We start from the raw sequence: 8024 nt of genomic DNA, 5'->3' as shown, positions 1-8024 counted from the left end.
CCGATATTATAATTATAAAAATATCTCAGTTCAGTACCTTCAGTACATTTCGAGATACAAATTTTTACCTAAAAATCTGAAATAGCATTTGTTAATGTTTTCATCTACAATATCAACTGAACCTATAACTAAAAACACCAGTTCGTATAAATTGTTTTTCTAGACTTTTCTTTGCTTTTATTAGAATCGCTGATGACGTAATAGCAACCAGTTTCAAAACAATTTTTAATTATATTTTGTTCTGTTAATAATGTGAAGAGAATGAGACAGTGCATGGGGGCATACGCAAAATGTGAATGTTTTATTTTTCTAAGGACTACGTAAAATATATGCGTGAGGAAGTTCTTGTGCAAACATGAACCATGTGACGTACGTCCTAGTGTGCAAGTTTCGTATAAAAGTAACCAAGAGAGAAGTCAGGTACTAAATCGATTAGAATTTCATTTCTGGGAATAATTCGTGCTTTATTTTATTTAAATTAAATTTAGCCTCATAATTTCATAATTTCTTTTATAAATTGCTTTCCGTGATTTTAGGCAACGGCTTTGCCGCAGTGGATACACTGGTTCCCGTGAGATCACCGAAGTTAAGCGCTGTCGGGCGTGGTCGGCACTTGGATGGGTGACCATCCAGGCCGCCATGAACTGTTGCCATTTTTCGGGGTGCACTCAGCCTCGTGATGCCAATTGAGGAGCTACTCGAGCGAATAGTAGCGGCTTCGGTCAAGAATACCATCATAACGACCGGGAGAGAGGTGTGCTGACCCCACGCCCCTCCTATCCGCACCCTCCACTGAGGATGACACGGCGGTCGGATGGTCCCGTTGGGCCACTTGTGGTCTGTAGACGGAGTGGTTTTTTCCGTGATTTTACTGGAGGACTTTGGGATTACTGTGAGTATTTGAGTGCTGGAGCTGTTCCTATTGGCTGCCTAACTCATCAGCTTGTAGGAATTAAGAATTTCCCGCGCTTCGTGTAGTGGTCTGTGACACAGTTCTGTATCGCTAGGAGTCGCTCGTGAACCGTCTTATTGTACACATCAATGTGGAACCACTTCACGCCAATTTTTGTTAAGATGAAATAAATCTTGCGTTCTATCGATGTCGCTATTAGAGTAGTAAAGTGACTTTAGTTTTGAACAGTATACTGAAAGTCAGGATATTTTAAGTGGATTTATCTGAAAGTTATTTGCGTGTGAACTTTCTGGTCGATCTTCAACTCCGCATCGCGTGTTTGGTGAACATCACGAGACGTTATGACGAGTATTTCTTTTTAAGAGGCCCACTGAACGACTTGATGTGGTAAATCGCGAATAACTGTGAGTCAGTAACTGCATGGAACGTTAAAAGCATTTGCATCGGACTGATAAATTTCTGGCTGCTTTCGTGAGGTGAACTTGTAGTCATTAAGTCATTAATGTATTATTCTGTATTAGTTGGACAGTAAACATGGACTTGGCAGCCATTTACATCTTTTGCACGAAATACTGCCTAATTAGTTGTGATTTAGAACATCTGAAGTGAGTTATTTAGAATACCAAGGGACAAAATGTTTTACGAGCTTAGAGATTCTGCCTTTAAGCTCGAGTTATGCGGCTTTCGTTTGGTAGATATTTACTGGAATTTTCTTCAAGGCTGAACCAGCATCTACCAACGCTGAGTGAAGGGGACTGATATAAAGAAACTTGCGGAGGTAGGTGGACTGAAATATCATGGATGACAACTTATAGCACGCCTTGTCGCACGTACTGTCTGTAATGGGCTACTGCTGCTCGATTGCTACTATCTCTAAAGTTTTGACATAACTCCAATTTTGTTATACATGGTATTCTTAGTCCATTAATTATTCACCCTGGTTGCCTGTTAGTGCCTGCAGCCTATTTTAAACGTTATAATACAAAGCAACTTTCGAAGAGCGTGAGACATGTGTTGAGGATACCATTATGGTTATCGTCTATGAAATTAGCAGGATAAACATCCTACCACTCTTGTTCTGTAATGAAGTTTAATAGCGTCTCTGTTGCCACTGGATAAACTTTTATAAATAGATTGTATTTATATGTAACATGTGTGCGTGTGCTCAAATTTCTTTTAGTGTTAAAATTTGTGTATCATGGCCTGAAGGGCCATTTACCCGTTTTCTTAAAGGAATGCCCCTCCTAATGAAGAACTGACAAAGATGTTGTGCATAGTTTGTGCTATTGCTCCTCTGCACTCTGCATCAGATGATATAAATTTAGACCTTGCAACATGACTTTGGACAGTCATTTATAAAATTGATATTCAAGTCACCACGTACAACAAATTTATAGTACTTTCTATTAATTGAACCAGAAATTATCGCTAGCTTGAACAGAAATGTCCTAAAACCAGGGTTACAGGACCTGCAGGTAACTAAAAGTAAAAGTGTAGTTTTACTAAATTCAACTGCTCTTGTACAACATTCAATGAGCTTGTAACACCATAGCTCTTATGTTGTACGGATTTATTTTACTTTTGTTTCATTTAATGTTACATCATTGAGCTTCTGTAGATGTGTTTGATTGAATAGATAACACAGAATTGTATACTCCTTTCTTTGTACAAACTTTGATGTCATGGTTTGGTTCAATGCAAAGTAGTGTATCTGTACTGTAAACTCTTTGTCCCATTTGGAGGGAACAAAACTTACTGTATATGATTGTAATTTTGTGTGAATAATTTTTTGTAGAAGTGTCAATATGTGAAAATGTTCTGTTTTATTTAATGTATTTGTTTGCTGTTATGTAAACTTCTGACCTTCACTTAGGGTTCTTAGTTAATTTGTATGTAAAAGGTGTAGTGGTTCCCCTCGGGAACGGAACTGTGTAGCGCGCGCAAATTGTGATTGGCCTAGGTAGAAAAGGTGGAACTGATAGTCAGTCGGAGACGAGCTACGAGTCGGAGACGAGCCACGAGTCTGTGCACTGCCATGTAAAAGATGCATATTGTGCTGGTTCCGAGAGAGGCTTTTCCTACCGCTTTCCAATGCCTCGGAAGAATGGATAAATAGCTGGAACTATTCTGGAATTGGTATCTGTCGTCGCCACCAAGAAATGACAGAGTCCAGCAATTCTGTCTGCGAATCCACCTACCAACATGCAGTTGCCACCACGTTGCGCAATCACTGTAACGTAATACTATAATGATGTACAGTGAAGGATCAGCTTAATGGATGTGTTATTGTGCTCAAATATAAGGTAATTTATATCTGAATTTATGTACCTACCTTGATTTTTCTCCTTATCATAACACCTCTCAGGTTCCTTTCCGTTTGAACTAAAGTAATTGCCGAGTGTCACTATTGAAAGAACATTTATGACCAATGTTATGCTAATCAATGCCTCTTGAACTTAGTAAAAAGAAAGTTAAAGTTAATGTGGCAAGAGAGTGAGTTAAAGTAAATGTTGTTTGCTGAAAATAATTTTCCTATTAAAACTGCTTATTAAAGTGCTGTTGCCAACTGCAAAATTAAAAGTTCTTAAGACTGAGGCTTCTAAAGTTTTGCTTAGCAAATGATCACCTTGATATCTGTAGTAAATTCAAAAAGGTGAGTCAGTTTCTTGAAATTTTGTCAACATTGTGTTTCGCTGTAGTAAAAGTGGAAAACTGCAGTTGTGAAACATTATATACTCATGTTTGTTAAGTGTATGTCTCTCTTGTGTATAGGAAGTGCATATTAATAATATAACAAGATCCACAGTTTGTCTATTGTATTAATGCTGAGTATCAAGTAATGGGAAGACCACTAATTATAAAAAACCATAATTTCTTTAAAGCCTGAAAGTAATAGGGTGTTTTGGTATCTCTTATAATTTTGCTAATAGTTCTGCTGTTCTAACTGTTAACTTCAATCTTGAAACATATGTGTGTGTCAGAGTTCATTGCACTCGCGTGTGGTTAAGTCTAGGTTGTGTTTGTCCATTACATGCAGCATTATCCTGCCCGTACATGGTCACTCCTCAGTCCCCAAATACGTGGAAAATCACCATGAACTGACACTTTACTGTACTAAACTGATGTGAGAAAAGTCCATGGATACCTCCTAATATCTTGCTGACCTCCTTTTACCCGGCGCAGTGTAGGAACTCGACGTTGCGTGGACTCAACAAGTCGCTGGAGATCCCCTGCAGCAACATTGACTCATGCTGCCTCTATAGCCGTCCATAATTGCGAATATGTTGCGGGTGCAGTATTGGGTGCACGAAGTGTCCTCTCAATCATGGCCCATAAATGATCCGTGGAAGTGGAATTCAGGGCGGGAGCTCACGGCCAAACCATTCTTTCGAACTGTCCAGAACGTTCTTGAAACCAATCGTGAACAGCCGTGGCCCGTTGATATGGCGGATAGTTGTTTTGGGAACATGCAGTCCATTAAGTCTCCAAATGGTCTCCAAGCAGCTGTACATAACCATTTACAGACAATTATCGATTCAGTTGGAACTACCATTTCACGTTCGAGATCTGTTATTTCCCGTCGTGCTGCTCAGTTCCATAAAATAGAGACGGTTACACTCTCGGCTTGCCACAGTATGCAACTTCAGTCACCGACTGCTCTCATCAGCTGATTACTGAAGGCTGTGTGGCTGCCTATAAAAGTCCTCGGACGGCATTGGGGATATTCGACTTTCCAGTGCTAGTGCCTCTAATTTAAAAAATGGTTCAAATGGCTCTGAGCACTATGGGACTCAACTGCTGAGGTCATCAGTCCCCTAGAACTTAGAACTAATTAAACCTAACTAACCTAAGGACATCACAAACATCCATGCCCGAGGCAGGATTCGAACCTGCGACCGTAGCGGTCTTGCGGTTCCAGACTGCAGCGCCTTTAACCGCACGGCCACTTCGGCCGGCCTTCTAATTTCCTGCTGAAAAGCACACTCGAGCGACACCAAATCTCGAAGATTCTTGTCAACTGGAATTCTAATTTGATACTGGTTTTATCTGTAGAAGAGGACGGTAACTAGAACACTCTGGCATAATTTAGGGTCTCCCTTTATACACTCATACCTTTCACAAATTTTGAATCGGAGTACTCATAGCTCTTCTCCTCTGATCTTGCCACTTCCAAACCTCTATCCAATGAAGTATTATCATTATCATCTATAAAATCGGTTCAGCTTTGCGACGTTACTAGCCTTCTATAACTACTATAACTTGGTAAATTGGCTAAACAGAATAGACCAGTAATCTGGGTACGCACGGCTCTGTTTACAAAGGATGGCTCGATGAAAGCGTAGGGTTGAGCCATACATGTCTGCTTTCATGCACAGCACCTAAACTCATTGCAGATAAAGATTTGTACCAATGATCCTGCAATCAAGTGGTCTATCGATTGGTTGGAATTGCGAATTAATAAAATAATCAGATATATTAAGCATGAAACATAAATAAATAATTATTAAAATTGTTTTATTCTAACGCTGGAAATTGATATAAATGACACCAGACGATTATGGTTAATAATTCTTGCATTAATCAATCAGGCAACAAGAAATACAAGGAAAAGTGGTTCTGTAAGTAACAGTTATAGTATATAGAGAAGTAAAACCTTATTTAAAACCAGCAAAGTTGCGCTAAGTCCGCTTCAAGTATTATCGCAGAATCCTCAAAAGCTAACTGGTCATGAAAGTCGAGCGAAAACTCAGTTCCACTCCACGATAACAAAACGCGAAATATTCGCCAGCTCAAAATAATGTAAAGTACAGTATGGCTACCGTACATATCCGCATACTCGAGATAAAAAGCAGAAAGTCATACTCTGCCCAGTCTCAGTGCCGTAATGCAAGCGGGAAAAAACAAAGGTCAGAACTCGAACACTACTAAAACTCGAATTGTTGTAAATACACAGCTTTTTTATGTTTTAGAATTTGTTAGCAATTTCGTAAACTACCTTTCGGTTTACATATTTCACCAGCAGCTTTTATCATAGGTTAGAATTCCATTTTCCTGGAAGATTTAAAGAACAGTGTTACAACCTGTACCGACGACATCCTTAATGCAGAGAAAATATGGTATCCGCTAAATAACACTTTCAACTCTTTATTAGAAACCTTTTCGAGCCCTGGTACTATCGTCAACTTCAGTAAATCCGAATTTGGTAAATCTCCTATTAAACTTTTGAGACTTCAGGCCATTCATGATACTGCAATTGCAACAACAAAATGCCAGGTCTCGTAGGCCTCATAAATTTCTTTCTTCAGTTCATTCATTACTAGGCACTTGAGACTCCACATTTATGTCAGTGAAGTGTCAAAAACATGAACTCGTTTTGGGATGAACAGGCAGAGACAGAATCTGATACGCTGATACATCTTGACTTTTTCGTGGCTTCTACTACTGATTGTTCCAAGACAGAACTTGGTCTTCACGTATTTTAGGAAATTGGAGAAAACAGAGTGATAGTTCAAAAAATGTTGCATTTGCTAGTCGTATTCTGTCCCCTTCGCAGTGTAATTATTGAATAACTCAACTGGAGGCCTAGGCAGTGATTACTAAATCTCGACGTTGTTAATTCGGAAAACACACCACAGTTCACACTGACCTTTGTGCTTCACAATGTCTGATGACTGCCAAATTTCCTCACGATCCCTTTGTGGGATGCTCACTCTGTTTTCAAGAATTAAGCTTCGGTATTAAACATATTTCAGGAACATAGATCATTTAGCTGACACTATTTCATGATCTCTTGGAGAAAAACAAACTGGATCCTGTACAAATTTTTGTCAATCCAACTTCAGTTTTCTACGTATACAACAAGTAGCATTTGAAAATTACGTTTCTTCAGCGTTACATGACATTTCCAAAGAACAAGACAGAGATCCATTATGCAGAAACATCAAGAAGGAATGGCATGATAACAAAAATTCTACCGTTAGACACTTATTTTGTTGTTGTTGTTGTTGTGGTCTTCAGTCCTGAGACTGGTTTGATGCAGCTCTCCATGCTACTCTATCCTGTGCAAGCTTCTTCATCTTCCAGTATCTACTGCAACCTACATCCTTCTGAATCTGCTTAGTGTATTCATCTCTTGGTCTCCCTCTACGATTTTTACCCTCCACGCTGCCCTCCAATACTAAATTGCTGATCCCTTGATGCCTCAGAACATGTCCTACCAATCGATCCCTTCTTCTAGTCAAGTTGTGCCACAAACTTCTCTTCTCCCCATTCCTATTCAATACCTCCTCATTAGTTACGTGATCTACCCACCTTATCTTCAGGATTCTTCTGTAGCACCACATTTCGAAAGCTTCTATTCTCTTCTTGTCCAAACTATTTATCGTCCATGTTTCACTTCCATACATGGCTACACTCCATACAAATACTTTCAGAAACGACTTCCTGACACTTAAATCTATACTCGATGTCAACAAAGTTCTCTTCTTGAGAAACGCTTTCCTTGCCATTGCCAGTCTACATTTTATATCCTCTCTACTTCGACCATCATCGGTTATTTTACTCCCTAAATAGCAAAACTCCTTTACTACTTTAAGTGTCTCATTTCCTAATCTAATTCCCTCAGCATCGCCCGACTTAATTTGACTACATTAAATTATCCTCGTTTTGCTTTCGTTGATGTTCATCTTATATCCTCCTTTCAAGACACTGTCCATTCCGTTCAACTGCTCTTCCAAGTCCTTTGCTGTCTCTGACAGAATTACAATGTCATCGGCGAACCTCAAAGTTTTTACTTCTTCTCCATGAATTTTAATACCTATTCCGAATTTTTCTTTTGTTTCCTTTACTGCTTGCTCAATATACAGATTGAATAACATCGGGGAGAGGCTACAACCCTGTCTTACTCCTTTCCCAACCACTGCTTCCCTTTCATGCCCCTCGACTCTTATAACTGCCATCTGGTTTCTGTACAAACTGTAAATAGCCTTTCGCTCCCTGTATTTTACCCCTGCCACCTTCAGAATTTTAAAGAGAGTATTCCAGTTAACATTGTCAAAAGTTTTCTCTAAGTCTACAAATGCTAGAAACGTAGGTTTGCCTTTTCTTAATC

At 39.3% G+C, this 8024-nt stretch overlaps 1 pseudogene; it reads left to right on the top strand.

Annotated features, from left to right (window-relative positions):
- Positions 1-535: 535 nt before the first annotated feature.
- Positions 536-653, top strand: LOC126102540 (5S ribosomal RNA; annotated as a pseudogene).
- The last annotated feature ends 7371 nt before the right edge of the window (positions 654-8024 follow it).

This window comes from Schistocerca cancellata, chromosome 9 (genome assembly GCF_023864275.1).
Source record: "Schistocerca cancellata isolate TAMUIC-IGC-003103 chromosome 9, iqSchCanc2.1, whole genome shotgun sequence".
NCBI classification, from domain to species: Eukaryota; Metazoa; Arthropoda; class Insecta; order Orthoptera; family Acrididae; genus Schistocerca; species Schistocerca cancellata.
Note: the sequence above shows the minus strand (reverse complement) of the source record. Positions and strands in the feature narration are given on the sequence as shown.